The sequence below is a fragment of the Canis lupus genome, chromosome 18 (assembly GCF_048164855.1).
Source record: "Canis lupus baileyi chromosome 18, mCanLup2.hap1, whole genome shotgun sequence".
In the NCBI taxonomy this organism is placed as follows: domain Eukaryota; kingdom Metazoa; phylum Chordata; class Mammalia; order Carnivora; family Canidae; genus Canis; species Canis lupus.
Window position 1 is genome coordinate 47,568,714 of NC_132855.1, and position 17,691 is coordinate 47,586,404.

Sequence of the window (17,691 nt, forward strand, 5' to 3'; positions counted from 1 at the left end):
TACACAATTAAAGAATGCATCAGTACAGTACAAATACCACTGTCATCTACAATCAATGTCTCTAGACTCCAGAATGAGAAGTATATGAATGAGATGCCTCATACAATGTAGAACTTCCATAAAGTTCTATTTTAGGTAATAAGGCGTTTCAAGTCTATAAGGCATTTGGAAGAAGATTCAAGAAGTCATTCTCCACCAGGTTCAGATTCTAGAAGAAAGTTAGAACAAACTCTAGAACAAATCTAGAAAAATAGATCCAATTTATTAAATAAGCCTTTTAAACCGTCCTACTAGATTACTATAAAAATACCAAGCAATAAAAGCCAAGTGTATATCTGTATTATGATTCTACATAAAGGAGGGAAGAAGCAAAGGGATGGAAATAAGCCAAAATGTTGGAGGTGGTTAATCTGGAATGGTAGATTTAGAAAGGTTTTGTTTGTTTCTTTGTTTGCATTATCTCTTTAAAATTTTTAGACTTTCTACTGAGGTGTTTCTTTTATTTTCAGGGGAAAAAGTAATTAAAAAAAAAACACCTGAGGAAAAAAATTATTTTCTTAGTGTCCGTGACTGTCTTAATCCCGCCTCTTCTCATGAAAATCAAGAAGTTGGTTGAGGTAAGTTTAAATATACTAAATGAGAACTACCAAAGTCTCAATAAAATCCCAAAGCCACCAAAGAACTAATAATCTACAGCACAATCTACACATATTATGTCCTTGGCTCCCAGTGAGCTTACAGGTCTGCCTAGAGGTAAGATAGAGAGTTTGCAGAGACAAGAGTAATTAGATACCAGATGGACCTTGAGCCTAGTTAGGCCCATTAAAGTCAAGCTCTCTAGCTGCCATCCCCATCTCTCCACCATAGTTCCAGCTCAGAACACCTACTATCTGGTTAATTTCTTACATAGGCTCATGTCTACCCACTTGAGTTCTACCCATTTCCTTGCCTCCTCCCACTGATTCTTTTTATCTTCCTTTTATGTTCTCAAACCACAAAGATCTAATTTCTAAGAGATCTCCCTAGAAATTTAGCTCTTTCCTAAAATGCTGCCATCTCTTCAATGTAACTGAAGACCTAAAGTTTGTCCCTTAATAAAGATTTCTCTGCTTAGTATCAGGTGGAGTCTGCTCATTCCCACATCCCCATCTCTAGACTAGTCTTGGCTCTGTCTTGTGCCTCATTCAATTCACTGCTTACAACCTTCCTTCAAAAATTCTCTCCCTCATTGAGCTTCACAATTCTTTACCTCACCTTTAAGTATGTTCACTTCAATTTCAGGAACCCACACAGTAGGTCACAATCCAGTATTTACCACCCTGAAATATCCCTTTAAAATTTTCAAGTTAAGAAGGTAAATTGTATGTGATGTATATTTTCTGGTAAGTAAAACATATCTTTGTCATAAATTCCCTTTCCTGCTACAGCCTCTTGCTGATGCTGATACCACTTTTGCTCTCTCTTCCACTAAATCTTTTTTGTTGGCATGACAAGGCTTACAGCCTGCTGACTTCTCCCCTTCCCCTCAGTTTATCTATAATTCCCAGGAAAAATGGAGATCATCAAGCCTTGAATTCCCTCAACTCTTTACTATAGAGGAAGGAAGTGTCCTTTAGCAGTTTTCACCTTTGTTACTATCTCCCTTCTGCTCAGAGAACTTATTCAAATAGCTTATGTGCTCAGTCTCCCTTATCTTTAATCTCTGGATTTTTTTTTTGCCTCATTTATAAAAATCACTCATTTCCTGCACATACTAAAACACAAACCAAACATCCTCTGTGGATCATGCGTTCCCCTGAATTGATTTCTCTTTTCACCTGTAAATCTTGGGAAAGCACAGACTACCTTCCATTTCTCTCCTGCTCACCTCCCATGTACTCCATGGTGTTTCTACAATTATCCATGCAAGTGCCTCTCCAGAACCTCTATCATATGTACCCAGGTTAGTGAAACTCAATGACCTCTTTCCCTTCTCTACCCTCATCTTCCTTCATCTTTGAAGGAGACACTGCTGGCTGGCCACAGTGGGTCCCCTTCTTGGTGCTTTATAGACAGAGACTACACCATGTAGAGTTGTCACACACAAGGTCATCTTTATTTGTATGAATAAGGAGATCATGGGGAACCATTTCCAAAGTTGTGACTCCTCAAGCAAGGGAAAGAAGACTCATTTTATTAGAGCTTGGGATGAATATTCAGAGGGGAATTTTAATATTGTAGTGAGGCTGAGACACTTTCTGATTCATTTGTGCAGGTGTCTTCCTCAAAACTTTCTTTTTCTCTTCCAGCAGTTCATGTCAGTTAGTTTCTTAAAGTACGATTGATTTTTAGGTAGAAGGTTCTAGGAGTTCTGTTCCTAAAAGCTAAGATTAGCTTAGAAGGTTCTACTGGAATTTCCTGAGTTTAGAGGATCAGATGCCAGTGACAACACTGTTCACCATTTTCCCTCCAATCTTGCCACCTTGACTTCTATGATGCCACTTTCTCCTGTGTAATCCCTCTCCCTTTAAAATTTTCACTTAAGCACTATTTTGGTGGACTTGCGACTCCTCTCTCCATCTTCACGGTCAAATTGCGACTGTGAATTGCGACTCCTCTCACAAATTCCTGTCATTCAACATCTGCAATGTCTCTTGAATCTATCCATTCCTCACCATTCACTGCCATGAACTTGGTGCAGACTCTTCCCTTGTTATATGCCCCATCCACTGCCTTCCCCCCTCACCACCATCTCTGTCCAACCGCCTCCACCATTCCCAGAGCTATCTGTTTAAAACCCAAATCTGATCAAATCACTGTCCTGGAAAAGATGATGAGTGGTTCTTCCAGTGATTCCAAGATAATATTCAAGCTTCACAGTGGTTCTTAACTGCTTTCACTCATTAACCACCCCTGTGCCTTACACTCTGCTGGATTCTAAGCCTGATGAACTTCTTGCACTTCAAAGCCAGATCTCATACTACTTCCTCTAAATTATGTTTCTATCATCCCCCCCCCCCTTTACTTCTCTCTTTCTCTCTCACTGTCCTTGAGGACCTGATATAACTATGTACAGAGTTCTTTGGGAATACATAAATGGCCAGTTTATTACCTTCTTCGTGGTAAATAATCTCACACATTTCAATGTCACAAATAGAGTTGCCAGGTAAGATACAGTATTCCTAGTTAAATCTGAATTTTAGGTGAACAACAAATTTTTTTTCATATAAGTGTATCATGCAATATTTGGGACATATTATATTATAAAACATCAAATTTAACTGGGTATAATTTATAGTAAAAATAACTTACTGTTTATCTGAAATTCAGATTGAACTGAGTATCCTGTATTTCTATTTGCTACTCTGTCAATTTTAGTTACCAACCAAGTTGAAGTATAGGTAAATGATGACAGTTTCACAGGTGATGAAATAGAATGAAGCTCAGAGACACAGTTTCCCCAAAGTCAGCTGCCTGAAAAAGATGGCAAGAGACATGATTTGAACCTGGATTTGATTCAAGGGGTAGATTTGAATTACCCCTTCAGTTTCAATAACCAAGGGCAATGGCAAGAAAGTGAGAGGGAAATGATAGATGGCAGAAACTGCAGACCTGAGGTGGGGGCTAGCTGCTTCTCCCTCTAGCACAGGTCTCTGCGTGGGAGAACCAGCTCTGTATTTGACTTTGTGTTTCTTCATTTTGTTTGGTGAACTTGCTGAGACCTGCCTGGCATAACAGTTGTCTTCCAGACATATCACTGTGCTATATGATATCCTATAAATCATATCTTATAAATAGCCCAAGCTCTACCAAGTTTCAACACCTGGCGCACCACCTCTACCCAAATTTCCTGATAAGGTAGGAAGAACGAGTTAAATTCCAGACCCCTTAACTGGGCTAGCTGGCTGCTGAGACATATCCCATAGGGCTTGATAGTATGAACACTAACATGAAAACTTGCTCCCATTCATTAATCCTTGATAGTTTTAACAATAACATAAAGAGCAGCTATCCTGTGCAATCTTTGTGAACCTCCTACATGCATCACCTTGTGTAATCAACAGCCTTAGGCAGAAAATACTGTTTTCCTCAAGGAGGCAAGTACCTTGCTGGAGGCCCTTGGTCAGAGCCAAAATTCCCGACTAATTGGTTTGCCCAAAATTTGTGATACACAGCTCTCTCCCTCCCCAAGTGCCAGGAAACTAAACTTGGAGATGGTGGCTGTTGCTCCTCACAACTATTCCAATTTCAATAGAAAACACAGGAAGGTCAAGGATGGAAATGAGCCCCTCTCTGCATTTATTGTCCCTACTTCTCATGAGGATGCCTGAGTAGAAACAGTCCCTACCCGCCTCACCGCCCCTCCTCCATTCTTTCCTAATTAATCTTGTGTGCCATAACTCATGTTAGGGGCTTCTTTTCTAAAACTGTCCACCAGTTTCCAAAGTGCCCCACCTGCAGAATAGGATCTGTGTCTCTAATGGGACCCAGGATGAATGAATAGGGTCTGATTATTTGGATTTTTAATTCAGTGAGCAAAGCAATTGCCATTTACTCTTTAGCAAGTTCTGCAGCTATTGCAACTCCTTGGCAATTAAAGTACAAGATGAAGCATGTTCTGTTCTGCCAAGAACTTCAGGAGGAGGGTACCTAACTCTAAGCCAAATCAGGAAATAAACTTTGAACATTGTATTAAGAGTGTAAAAAGAATGAAACTAGATTCACCCTCTTATATAAGAAGTTTAAAAGTTTTAATCATAAGAGAGCCACGAAAAGGACAGTGTTCAAAGATAATTACTGATACTAACATAACACTTCCGCAAATTCATAACAATATGTTTTGAGGAAGGATTTAGAAATAACCTCTTCAGTTTATGTATGTTTAAAAAGTGTCAGGGAATCCTTATTAGAAATGCTGATCTAGACCCTTGCTACCCAGTTTAGTCCAGAAACCAGTAGCTCTAGTACCTGGGAGCTTTTTAGGTTCTCAGGCCCAATCCCAGAATTACTGAATTAGAATCTGCATTTTCACAAGATATGCTAATGATTTCTTTTCTTTTCTTTTTAAGATTTTATTTGCTTATTTAAGAGAGCAAGACAGAGAGAGTACACTCACACAAGCCAGGTAAGAGGCAGAAGAGGAAGAAACAGACTCTCCACTGAGCAGGGAGCCCAATGCAGGACTCAATCTCAGGACCCTGGAATCATGACCTAAGCCAAAGGCAGATGTTTACCAAACCAAGCCACCCGGTGCCCTTACAAGATCTCTGGATGATTTCTATGCAATAATCTAGACAGGTAAATGGAAATAGCAGCTGGCCTGGCAGTGGTGTTTGTTCCTGGGTGAGGCATGCGGGTAGGAGGAGGGATGAAGCCCAAAGTGATCCCCAGGTTGGGAGGGTTCAGATTGGGAGAAGTATTGGGCAGGCAAGACAAGCGGGTGGCATTTGTGTGTATATATACACACAGTTGGCCCTTGAATATCATGGGGCTTGAAATGCATGAATAAGTCCACATATATGCAGCTTTTGCCAATAAATATAGTATAGTATAGTAAATATATTACAGCACTATAAATGTACTTTCTCTTGACTGATTAGTAACATTTTCTTTTCTCTAGCTTACTTTATTATGAAGAATGCAGTATATTAAAACATATACAAAATACATGTTATGGCTTTATATTATCAGTAAGGCTTCCAGTCGACTATAGGCTATTATTAATAATTACGTTTTGGTGGAGTCAAAAGTTATATATGTGGATTTTCAACTGTGCAGGGGGTCAGTGCCCCAAATCCCTACATTGCTCAAAGGTCAACTGTATATTTCTTCCTGTTTCAGTTTTGGTAGTTTATAATTTGCAGGAATGCATCCATTTCTTCCGTATTGTCTACTTTGTTGGCATACATACAACATAATGCTCATAATACATTCTTATAATTGTATTTATTTGGTATTGGTTGTGATCTCTCTTCTTTGATTCATGATTTTATTTATTTGGGTCTTTTTTCTTTTTGATAAGTCTGGTCAGGGGTTTGTCAATCTTACTAATTCTTTGAAAGAACCAGCTCCTATTCATTGATCTGTTCTACTGTTCTTTTGTTTCTGTTTCATTGATTTCTGCTCTAATTGTTAGTAATTCTTTTCTCCTGCTGGGTTTAATTGCCGTTCTTTCTCCAGCTCCTTTAGGTGTAAGGTTAGGTTGTGTATTGTGATCTTTCTTGTTTCTTGAGAAAGGCTTGTATTGCTATAGACTCCCCTCTGAGGACTGCCTTCGCTGCATCCCAAGAGTTTGGAAGAGTTCTGTTTTCATTTTCATTTGTTTCCATGAATTTTTAAAATTTTTCTTTAATTTCCTGGTTGACCCATTCATTCATTGGTAGGATGCTCTTTAGCCTCCATGTATTTGAGTTCTTTCCAAATTTCCTATTGTGATTGAGTTCCAGTTTCAAAGCATTGTGGTCTGAAAACATGCAGGGAATGAGCCTAGTCTTTTGGTACCAGTTGAGACCTGATTTGTGACCCAGTATGTGATCTGTTCTCGAGAATGTTCCATGTGCACTTGTGAAAAACGTGTATTCTGTTGCTTTTGGATGGAATGCTCTGAATATATCTGTGAGGTCCATCTGGTCCAGTGCATCATTCAAAGCCCTTATTTCCTTGTTGATCTTCTGCTTAGATGAAGAGTGGGGTGTTAAGTCTACTATTGCAGTGAGTGGGGTGTTAAGGTCTCCTACTATTGCTGTATTATTGTCGATGTGTTGAGTTTTGTTTTTAGTTGGTTTATTTAATTGGCTGCTCCCATGTTAGGGGCATACATATTTACAATTGTTAGATCTTCTTGCTGGATAGACCTTTAAGTATGATCTCTTATTACTGTCTTTGGTTTAAAATCTAATCTGTCTGATATAAGGACTGCCACCCCAGTGTTCTTTTGATGCCAATTAGCATAACAAATGGTTTGCCATGCCCTCATTTTCCACCCAGAGGTGTTTTTGGGTCTAAAATGAGTCTCTTACAGACAGCATATTGATGGGTCTTGCTTGTTAATCTAATCTGATACGCTGTGTCTTTTGACTGGGGCATTGAGCCCACTTACATTCAGAGTAACAATCAAAAGGAGAAATTTAGAGAATTGGATTGCCTGTAAAGTCACTGTTTCTGTGGATTGTCTCTGTTCCTTTCTGATCTGTGTTGGTTTGGGCTCTCTTGGGATCACTTAAGGGATCCCCTTTAATGTGTCTTGCAGGGCTAGTATCATGATCACAAACTCTCTTAGATTCTGTTGGTCCTGGAAGCCCTTTCTCTCTCCTTCTATTTTGAATGACAACCCTGCTAGACAAAGTATTCTTGGCTGCGTATTTTTCTCATTTAGCACCCTGAATATATCATGACAGTCCTTTCTGGCCTGCCAGGTGTCTGGGGATAGGTCTGCGGCCAGTCTAATGTTTCTACGTAGATTATAGACTTGTCCTGAGCTGCTTTCAGGATTTTCTTTTTGGTTCTGAGATTTGCAAGCTTCACTATTAAACGTCAAGGTGCTGACCTAGTTTTAATGATTTGCGGGGGTTTCTCTGTGCCTCCTGGACTTGAACACCTGCTTCCTTCCCCATATTAGGGAAGTTCTCTGATTTAATTTGCTCCAATATACCTTCTGCCCCTCATCTCTTTCCTCTTCTTCTGAGACCCCAATTATTCTAATGTGCTTTTGCTTTATGGTCAAGGTTATCTCTCAGATTCTCCCCTTGTGATCCAGTAGTTGTTTCTCTCTCTTTTTCTCAGGTTCTTTATTCTCCATCATTTTGTCCTTTATATCACTGATTCTCTGTTCTTCTTCATTTATCCTAACAGTTAGAGCCTCCATTTGATTGCATCTCATTAATAGTCTTTTTGATTTTTGACTTGATGAGATTGTAGTTCTTTTATTTCTCCAAAAAGGGATTATCTCACGTCCTCTCTGCTGTTTTCAAGCCCAACTTAGTATCTTCATAATTGTTATTCTGAACTCTAGTTCTGACATTTATATCCACACTGATTAGGTCCCTGGCAGTCAGTACTGCCTCTTGTTCTCTTTTTTGAGATGGGTTTTCCATCTTGTCATTCTGTCTAGAGAAGAATAGATCAACGAGAGAGCAAAGTATTAAAATGGCAACAATGACCTTGGAGAAATATACAGTAAACAAATCAGAAGAGACTCGAAACCAAAAAAAAGAAAAAAAGCAAAAAATAATAATAATAATTAAGATTTTTAAAAAAGAGAATGTAATCAGACCGGTGAGCAGAAAGAGGAACACACTGGATCCTGTGTGTATTTTGTTCTGTTAGAAAACTAGATCCCAACATTGTAAAAAAAAGAAAGACTTATCGATGTATGAAAATAAAATTAAAAACAATGAAAGGATAGAACGTAACTGTAAAAATGAAAATTAGAAAAAAAAAAGACAGCATTTAGATAGATGAAGAGAACAGCACCATACACTAGATTTTGGGTGTATTTTGGTCTGTTTGTTAGAAGGAACTACATCCCAAAATTATAAAGAAAGAAAACCGTATGTCTCCAAAAATAAAATGAAATATGAAATGATAGAATGTAACCGTAAAAATGAAAGTTACAAAAGACCCCCCCTAAAAAAAAAGGAGTTGATAAACATAAGAATTTAGTTTAAAAGGAAAGAGAGACCAAAAATTAAAATGTAAAAGGTAAAGAATTACAGGGAAAAATCTGAGAACTCTGTGTACTGTTTTCCCTAGCACTGGAGTTTTGCAGTTGTCAATGATCCCCAGACTTGGTCTTAGTTCAGAGTTCTTGCTGTCTTCAGGGAGAGGGGCCTATTGCCCTGATTCTCAGGTTATCTTTGCCCAGGGCAGAACTGCACCGCCCTTGCCAGGGGCCACACAGAATTGCTCTCTGTGGCTTTTGTTCCCTGAAAGCTTCCTGCACTGCTTTAGAGGATGAGAGTGAGCCCGGGGGCCTCCCAGTCTCCAGCCCTGGAGCCTAAAGCTCAGGGCCCCACTGCTCAGTGCTCCCTCAGGGAAAAGCAGTCAGTCCGTCCTGTCTCCCTGGGTTCCGTCTACCCTCTGTGCTCGCCTAGGCTGTGACTGAGGGGTTATGTCTTAGGCACGTGACCCTGGTTCCATTCAGTAAATCGTGGGGACCCCGTGGCGTGCACCTGTGCCCCTCCTCCTGGGGGCAGGTCGGGAGGTATCGCTGTGGTTCTGCCACTTGCTGGGCCCCTGCTTTGGAGAGCAGTTGCCAGAAGGTGCCGTGGTTCATGCTTTATGGCAAGCCCAAGCTGAAAGCCCAGCTATGGGCTCGCTGATGGCAGCCGGCTTCCCTGGGTGGGTGCCTGGGAACTCTGCAGCACTCAAGAACCCCCAGTCTTCCTGTGACCCCAGAGATCCTGAGACCACGCTGTCCCACCAGGATTCTGACCTGCTTCGCCACTTGAGCGCCTTTCAGGCAGGGCCATCCTCAGGGGAGCTGCTCTGACAGTTCGGATTTTGCTCTGCTGCTCTGTCACTTTCTAGTAACTGGCTGGGGGGGGGGCTCCCTCTCCTTGTGTTGTATCTTCCCATAGATCACCTTGGATTCACTGCTCTGCACCTTCTATCTTGCAGGAAGTGGTTGTTTTCTATTTTAGAATTGTAGCAATTCTTTTCTAGATCTTGGGTTGAGTTCACAGGTTTTTAGAATAATTTGACAGCTGTCTAGCCGAGTTCCTGGGACCAGATGAAGCTAAGGTCTCCCGGGCAGCTACCATCTTGGAAAAACGCTTTGTTGTGGATTTAAAGACCTGGATTCTGTTCTAAACTCCTGCAAATGCTGGTTGTGGAAGCGACACCTTCTGGCACACTTGGAGTACTGCATGCTAGCCGGCCCCCTCGGAGGGGCTGTTGTTCAGGTCTGCCTTAAAAGGAGAGTCCAGGGATCCCTGGGTGGTGCAGCGGTTTGGCGCCTGCCTTTGGCCCAGGGTGTGATCCCACATCGGGCTCCCGGTGCATGGAGCCTGCTTTCTCCCTCTGGCTCTCTCTGTGTGACTATCATAAATAAATTTAAAAAAAAAGAGAGAGTTCAAGTCTACTGACCAGGTTCAGTTTCATCACCAGGGTCACCAGGGTCACCTGGCACGGAGCATGTTGCTTGGAGAGTTAATAATGTCCACTGTTCAATGTTACAGGTTGTTCCTGGCCACAGGCCTCCTAAAGAGAAACAAGCACACTTATCATCTAAAGCATGGGGATGTACCAACCCAATTCTCCTTACCCCGTACTTTTTGACCAACCCAAAAGGACACTTCATAGGACCAAACATTAAATGGAGTCTTTGCAACAGTGACCACCAGTCCACACCCTCTCTGAGTGATCCACGTAGGCAACTTGTTATGGTGGTTGTGGCTCATATTATTCTAGTGGGCCCTGAGACAGAGGAGGAAAGAACCCATAAATATGATAATGGGGTTCTTAACTTCATAGGAATAAAACAGTGTATGGCTATTTAAATGTATTTCTTTAAAAAGAAAAGTAAAAAAATAAAAAATAAATGTATTTCTTTGCTAGGGCTGCCGTCACAAAGTACCAGAAATGGGAGTTTAAGCAATAGAAATGTATGGTCTTCCACCTCTAGAAGTCCAAGATCCAAGCTTTCAGCAAGGTTTTGTTTTTTGGTTTTTTGTTTTGTTTTGTTTTCCATCACAGGGAAGTGCAGGAGAATCTGTTCCATGCTTGTCTCCTAGCTTCTTGGGATTTTCTGGAAATCTTTGGTGTTTCTTGGTTTGTAGACACTTCATTTTAGTTTTTGCCTTCATGTTCAGATGGCATTCTCCTGGTGTGTATATCTGTCTCTTTACATGGTGTTCTTTTATAAGGATTCTAGTTACATGAGACTAGAGACCCACTCTTCTCCACTATGATCTGACCTTAATTCACTGCATCGGCAATGACCCTATTTGCAAATAAAGTCACATTTGGAAGTGCTGGAGGGTTAAGATATCAATTTGTAACAGTTTGTCCCTTGGTTCCCAAAACTCCTGTCCTTCTCACATGCAAAATACAGCCACTCCATCCCCATGTTCTCAAGTCTTAATCCATTTCAGCATCAACTTTAAGTCAAAGTTTCTTCTAAATCAGGTATGGATGATATCCAGGGTATGAGCTGTCCTAGGAAACATTCTTCTCTGTCTGGGAATCTATAAAACCAAACAAGTTGTCTGCTTGCAAAATTTGAAGATAATGGGGATCCCCGGGTGGCTCAGTGGTTTAGTACCTGCCTTCGGCCCAGGGCGTGATCCCGGAGTCCTGGGATCGAGTCTCTCGCCGGGCTCCCGGCATGGAGACCGCTTCTCCCTCTGCCTGTGTCTCTGCCTCTCTTTCTCTCTCATGAATAAATAAAATCTTTAAAAAAATTTGAAGATGAAGCAGGCATAGGACAGACAATCCCATTCCAAAAGGGAGAATTTGGGGGATTACATTTACGAGTATTTACCAATATCTGTGCCTGTGTTTCAATTTGTATTTGGGGAATTCTGGCCATGTTCTCTGTCTCACCTAGCATTCTATAGCAAGCTCCCTCAACTGGAGAGAAATTTTACTTTGCTCCCCTATTATCCATATACAAATGCTCATTATTCTCTTTGAAAGGAAGTAGCATCTTGAAATTCAGTGCTTTAGGCACCATACCCCTCTCCGGCCAAACAGACACAGCCATACACACTCGTTCACACACAATACAATGAGGGCTGTCTCTTTTGAACAAAGTATTGTGTTTAAAAAACTGTAAGATTGGGGGTACCTAGGTGGCTCAGTTAAGCATCCAACTCTTGATTTTGGCTCAGGTCCTGACCTTGGGGTTGTGAGATTGAGCCCTGCATCCAGCCCTATTCAGGCTCTATACTCCATGCTGGGCGCTGGGTATGGAGCCTGGTCAATATTCTCTCTCTTCCTCTGCTTCTCCCACTCCCTTCCTCCCACGCTTTAAAAAACAAAACAAAACAAACCTGTAAGATAGGCCATGTGTTGATCATTTCAAAAGCTAGGTGATGGATACATGGAGCTTCATTATATTATTCTCTCTACTTTTGAATATATTTGGAATTTCAACAATTAAAAATTGTAACAATTTGTTAATACAAAACAAATTTTAAATAATTTTTTAAATGGAAAAATTGAAAAGGAAAAATGAGGCAAGATTTCATTCTTTTTATGGCTGAATATTATATATTTATATATATATAAATATTACATCTTCCTTACCCATTCATCAATCAATGGGGACTTGGGCTGGTTCCATATCTTAGCTATTGTAAATAATGCTGCTATAAACATAAGAATGTGTGTATCCCTTTGAATTGGTGTTCTTATATTCTTTGGGTAAAGAGTGAGAAGTGCAATTGCTGGATCAGTTACCAGAGACAGAGGGGTGGGAGGGATGAGTGATATAGGTGATGGAAATTAGGAGTGTCCTGGTTTTGATGAGCACTGCGTGATGTATGGAAGTGTTGAATCACTATATTACACACCTGAAACTGTCTGGAATTAAAATAAAAACTTAAAAAAAAAAGAAGAAGAAATGGAAAAAAGTGTCATGGATCCCAAGCAAGTTGGAAACCTAGCACAGCAAAGTGCATTAGATTGTGAGACTTGAGAATAATTTTCTTTGGATGGATGCTGTCCTCCAGGTGCACTGGGTTGGCAATAGCCTCCTGGAACCAGGATGTGGCCCTGCCCTCTGGAACTACAGGGGAGCTGGTCTCTGCAAGGACATTCTTCCCCTCTCCTTTTTATTCCTTTATTTCTTTTCTTTTAAAACTTTTTAATTTAAATTCAATTTGGTTAGCATCTAGTATATTATTAGTTTCAGGGGTAGTTCCCTTTTCTTAAAGAAGAATAACACATGTTCACTGTGAAATAGCTGTATTGTCCAGTTTCTTGCCTAGAACATCCCAGAAATCCAAAAGCCTCCCTTCCTTTTTTTTAAAAAGATTTATTTATTTATTTATGATAGACACACTGAGAGAGAGAGAGAGAGAGAGAGAGAGAGGCAGAGACACAGGCAGAGGGAGAAGCAGGCTCCATGCCGGGACCCCAATGCGGGTCTTGATCCCGTGACTCCAGGGTCGCGCCCTGGGCCAAAGGAGGCGCCAAACCTCTGAGCTACCCAGGGATCCCCACCCTCCCTTCATTTCTTGCAGTCTCTGCCCCTCTTCAGTCCACACTTGCAGAGTGTCTGCAGAGATGGATGATGAGGTCCACAAGGTCCTATGTCTAATCTCTTGGTGTTCCCTCTAGAGCACTTTCTCATTTGTTGCAATATAGACAGGCCAACAATTTTCCAAATCTTCAAGTTCTCTTTCCTTTATGCTTAAAGATTCCTTTTTCAGTTTACTTTTTTCCCCTTGCATTTTACAAGAAGCAGCAAGGAGAAAACAGGCCATGGATTCAACACTCTGCTTAGAAAGTTCCTCAATTAAATATCCAAGTTCTTTCCATGGAGTTCTACCTTCCACCCAATAGAAGAACACAAGTCAGCTGAATTCTCTGCCACTTTATAAAGTGGATCACCTTTCCATCAGTTTCCAAAAACATGTTTCCCACATCTATCTGAGCCTCCACCAGAAATGCTTTTAATGTTCCTATTTCTACTGATGGTTTCCTCAAGGCAACCAAGGCTTTCTCTACCAAGCACTGCAAACCCTTCCAGTCTCTACCCATTACCCAGTTCTGAAGCCATCTCCACATTTTTAGGTATCTAAGGTAACAGTACCTCATTGACCAATACTCAAGTCTGTATTAGTTTGCTGGGCAGCTGTTACAAAGTACTACGAACTTGATGGCTTAAACAATGGACAATGCACTCAGTTCTGGAGTCTAGAAGTCTGAGACCTGCAGGTTCCTCCTGAGGGCTCCAAGGCAGAATCTGATCCACACCTTCTGTGTAGGCAGTATTCTTCTCTCTGTGTGTCTCTGTCTCTTCACACGGTGTTTTTTTTATAAGATCATCAGTCATGTTGGATTAGGAGCCCATCCTCATGGGGCAGTGTGACCTGATCTTAACTGCCAACAATGGTATTTGCATGTAAGGTCCCATTCAGAGGTGCTGGAGTCGGGGCTGTTAAGATATCAACACAGAAATTTGGAGCGAGTGGGGAGGATACAATTCAATCCATAATATCCAGAAAAGATTTTCTCTCCTAATTTCTCCTCCAAAGAGTAAAAGCTGTCCATGAGAGATATGCATGTACGTATTTCATGCTTCCAGAACAGGTATGCCAACAGGTCATGCTGGTGAAAGTTCTGAGAAGCCAACGAGGACACAAACCGGCTGAGGAGGAAAAGCTGGAGAGCAACAAGAATCCTTCCTGTCCCTGCATTGTGAGCTGAACCCACCATCATCAGCCAAGTCCCTGGGGTTCCTTCAGACCAGATGACTCAGTCGAGTAAATTACACAGTGGGGATGAGAATGGATCCAGGGTTTGTGGCCGCTCCCTTTGCTTAGCGGCCATTTGCTTGATCATTGAAATTTATCTGAAGAAACAGAGACCAAGCTCTTTGAGGTGGGGAGCATACAGGAGGAAATCCCCTCTGTGAAGGGCTCTCCACCCTTTAATGCTATCCCATAGGACTCTCGGGTAGAGCTCTAGTTAGTAAGCACTTTGGTGGATTGATTTCCTGTGGTATGAATTTCTTTGAAGATCTCCCTAACCTTTCAAAGAAAGCATTTATATGTCCTCACGGGACAGTCTTGTTGAGCTGGAAATCTTGTTGACTCAGAGAGAGAAGCCTGAGTCACCCGTTTTGTCCCTGGCTCTGTTGGAGAAAGAACATTATCCAGTTAGATGGACTATTTAATAATGAGTGGGGAAACATGCAGCTAGTGGTGACCCAATGGGGAACTGGGAGCAGCAGGGAAACCCATCTGATCCAGCAGTGTGCTCAATCTGAGATAGACTTCTGCTTGCCTGTCTACATTATGGGAAATGGGGGGAGGGGGCGGGCATCTGAGGTACAAGGTGAGTCTGGCTTCTAGTCAGTTCCCACCATTTCCTGGAGCCTTTATTTGGTAAAAGAGTGGGGAATGGCTCTCTAGAGAGGAGCTGTTTTTTTTGTTTGTTTGTTTGTTTTTGTTTTTTTACTAATGAAAGGAAATAAGGCTTCTTCTGAGCATTTCCTGGGATCCCCAAATTTTAAGCTTAACAAGTATTTCCAAGGTGAGAAAAAAAATACTAACCTTTTGGAAATGGTTTTCAAGTTCATGTCTGGGCAAGGATTCATCAAATCAGTGCCTCATTTATTAAAGAACAATAGCCCCCACCCCACCCACCAAAACAAAAGAAGGAGTAAAAACTTCCAAGCGCTTCAGTCTTGATTTCCAGGGCACATTCAGTCCCCAATTGTAGATTCCAAGTAGAGGACTTAGGACAAGACAAATATCTTTTGGTAGTTCTGGGTAATGTACAGAAGGTAATGTAGGATATATTTTAGCCTGATCATCTAGGAAAAGTCAATAAATGTGCTATGGCTTTAGGAGTTCTCCTTATATATCCTTATACATCAGATGTTCTAATTTCCAAGTCACATCTCACACAATTATAAAACTTGGCTGCTGGAAGAGCTTTTAGCAAGCACTTCTGGTTTTCTTATTTTGCAAACGAAAAACAACAACCACAACACGACAACCTCAAAGAGGAGAAGCTAGGACCCAGAGTTCGCCCCGAATTAGTGGCTGCCTCTAGAGCAAAGGTCCCCAAACTGTGAAGTGCTTCAGAGTCACCAGCAGGGCTTGTTAAAACACTGATCTTGGGCACACACACCACCACCACCATCACCACCATCCCCACCATCCCCCACCCCCGCTGGAGTTTCTGGGGCTGGAGAATTTGCATTCCAGGCAGTGCTGATGCAGGAGGTCTGCAGGGGGCCTAGGTTAAGGACCACAAGTCCAAAGATTGAAAATGAGAAGAAAAGGCAAGTGGAAGTGCCAAGGAACTAAAGGGTTCCTTGTGGGTTTTTTACTGTGTTGGAAGAGCTCTTTGGGTTACATAGACAGAAACTAACACAGATTAACTGAATTAATAAAAGCCTCTTATGAAAATATAGAATATTGAATGAATTTTAGATATTGTAAGACTGTAGACAGACATTTTTTAAAGGCAGAGAATGTCAATTCAAAGCAAGACTGCACTGGAAAGACGGGTACTGCAACCCCGCCAGGCTTTCAGGTGACCAGAGTGCAGTTTAGAGCTGAAGGTCATTCAGAATGCAGTGAGTAACCTGGGTAGCACCTTGCCTCTAGAAGCTGAAGAAAATTTTTGCTCTCATGAAATGTAAACTTAGCTGTACAATGGAACCATCAAAGGAGCTTTAAAAAATAAAACAAAACAAAAACAACTGTAGTCTGAGTCCCATTGCCGGAGATTGTGAAATAATTGATTTGCCGAGTGTACAGAACATCGGTATTTTTGAAAGCCTGCCAGGTGATTCTAATTTGCTTCGCCTCTGAGTCACCACTGTCTTTGCTTGTGGAGGCCTTGCAGGAGACAGTCTACTTCCTCATCTTCCACTCTGTGGAACAGGTAAGCTGCTTTTTATTCAAGGTCTCTGCTACCTGTCCTCTGGCACCACCGCTTGTCTACCTGTTACTGCCACTGCCAACTGCCTGACTCTCTCCTGAATCTTGGTTTCACATCTGAAAAAGACAATATCTAACTAGTCACTTTGTATCCCAATTGGACAAAACTTTCACACGAGGCCAACTGATAGGCTAGTTCTTAGCCAGTGCCCTCCCACAGCTCCATCGGCTAGCAGTGCTGACGATGGTGGGTCATGAAGGGTAAAGCATGGTGACTCCATGGAAAAGAATCCTTTAGAATGAGACAGTCGGGGCATCCCTGGGTGGCTCAGCGGTTTAGCGCCCGCCTTCCGCCCAGGGCGTGGTCCTGGAGTCCGGGAATCGAGTCCCGCGTCGGGCTCCCTGCATGGAGCCTGCTTCTCCCTCTGCCTGTGTCTCTGCCCCCCTCTCTCCCTCCTCTCTCTCTAGGTCTATCATGAATAAGTAAATAAAATCTTAAAAAAGAGAGAGAGAGAGAGAGAGTCGGTGTAGGATTGTCAGATTGCACAAATAAAAATATGGAATGCCCACCTAAATGTGAATTTCAAACAAATAATAATTTTTAAATATACGCATATCTCCTGAAATATTTGGTGCCTGCTTATACTTAAAAACTACTTTTAGGGACATCTGAGTGGCTCAGTCAGTTAAGTGTCTGCCTTTGGCTCAGGTCATGATCCCAGCGTCCTGGGATTGAGCCCCACGCCGGGCTCCCTGCCCAGGGAGGAGTCTGCTTCTCCCTCTCTCTCTCTGCCCCTCCCCACCCCACCCCTACCTCGTGCTCTCTCTCTCAAATAAATAAATAAAATTTTAAAATAAAATACTTATACCCACATACTACATGAGTGATAGGTATACTAAAAATTTCCTCCTTGTCTAAAATTCGAATTTAATGGGATATGTTGTCTTTTATCTGGCAACTCTAAAGAGGTGGGAAGGGCAGCCCGGGTGGCTCAGGGGTTTAGCGCCGCCTTCGGCCCAGGATGTGATCCTGGAGACCCAGGATCGAGTCCCACATCGGGCTCCGTGCATGGAGCCTGCTTCTCCCTCTGCCTCTATCTATCTCTGCGTCTCTCATGAATAAATAAATAAAATCTTAAAAAAACAA

At 41.8% G+C, this 17,691-nt stretch overlaps 1 long non-coding RNA gene across 1 annotated transcript; it reads right to left on the reverse strand.

Annotated features, from left to right (window-relative positions):
• Nucleotides 1–2,098: 2,098 nt before the first annotated feature.
• Nucleotides 2,099–14,032, reverse strand: LOC140609153 (uncharacterized). The gene is made up of 3 exons (XR_012011098.1): nt 13,739–14,032; nt 10,066–10,179; nt 2,099–8,085 (listed from the first exon to the last, which is right to left on the reverse strand). It is a non-coding gene; the product is annotated as an uncharacterized lncRNA (long non-coding RNA).
• Between the last annotated feature and the right edge of the window lie 3,659 nt (nt 14,033–17,691).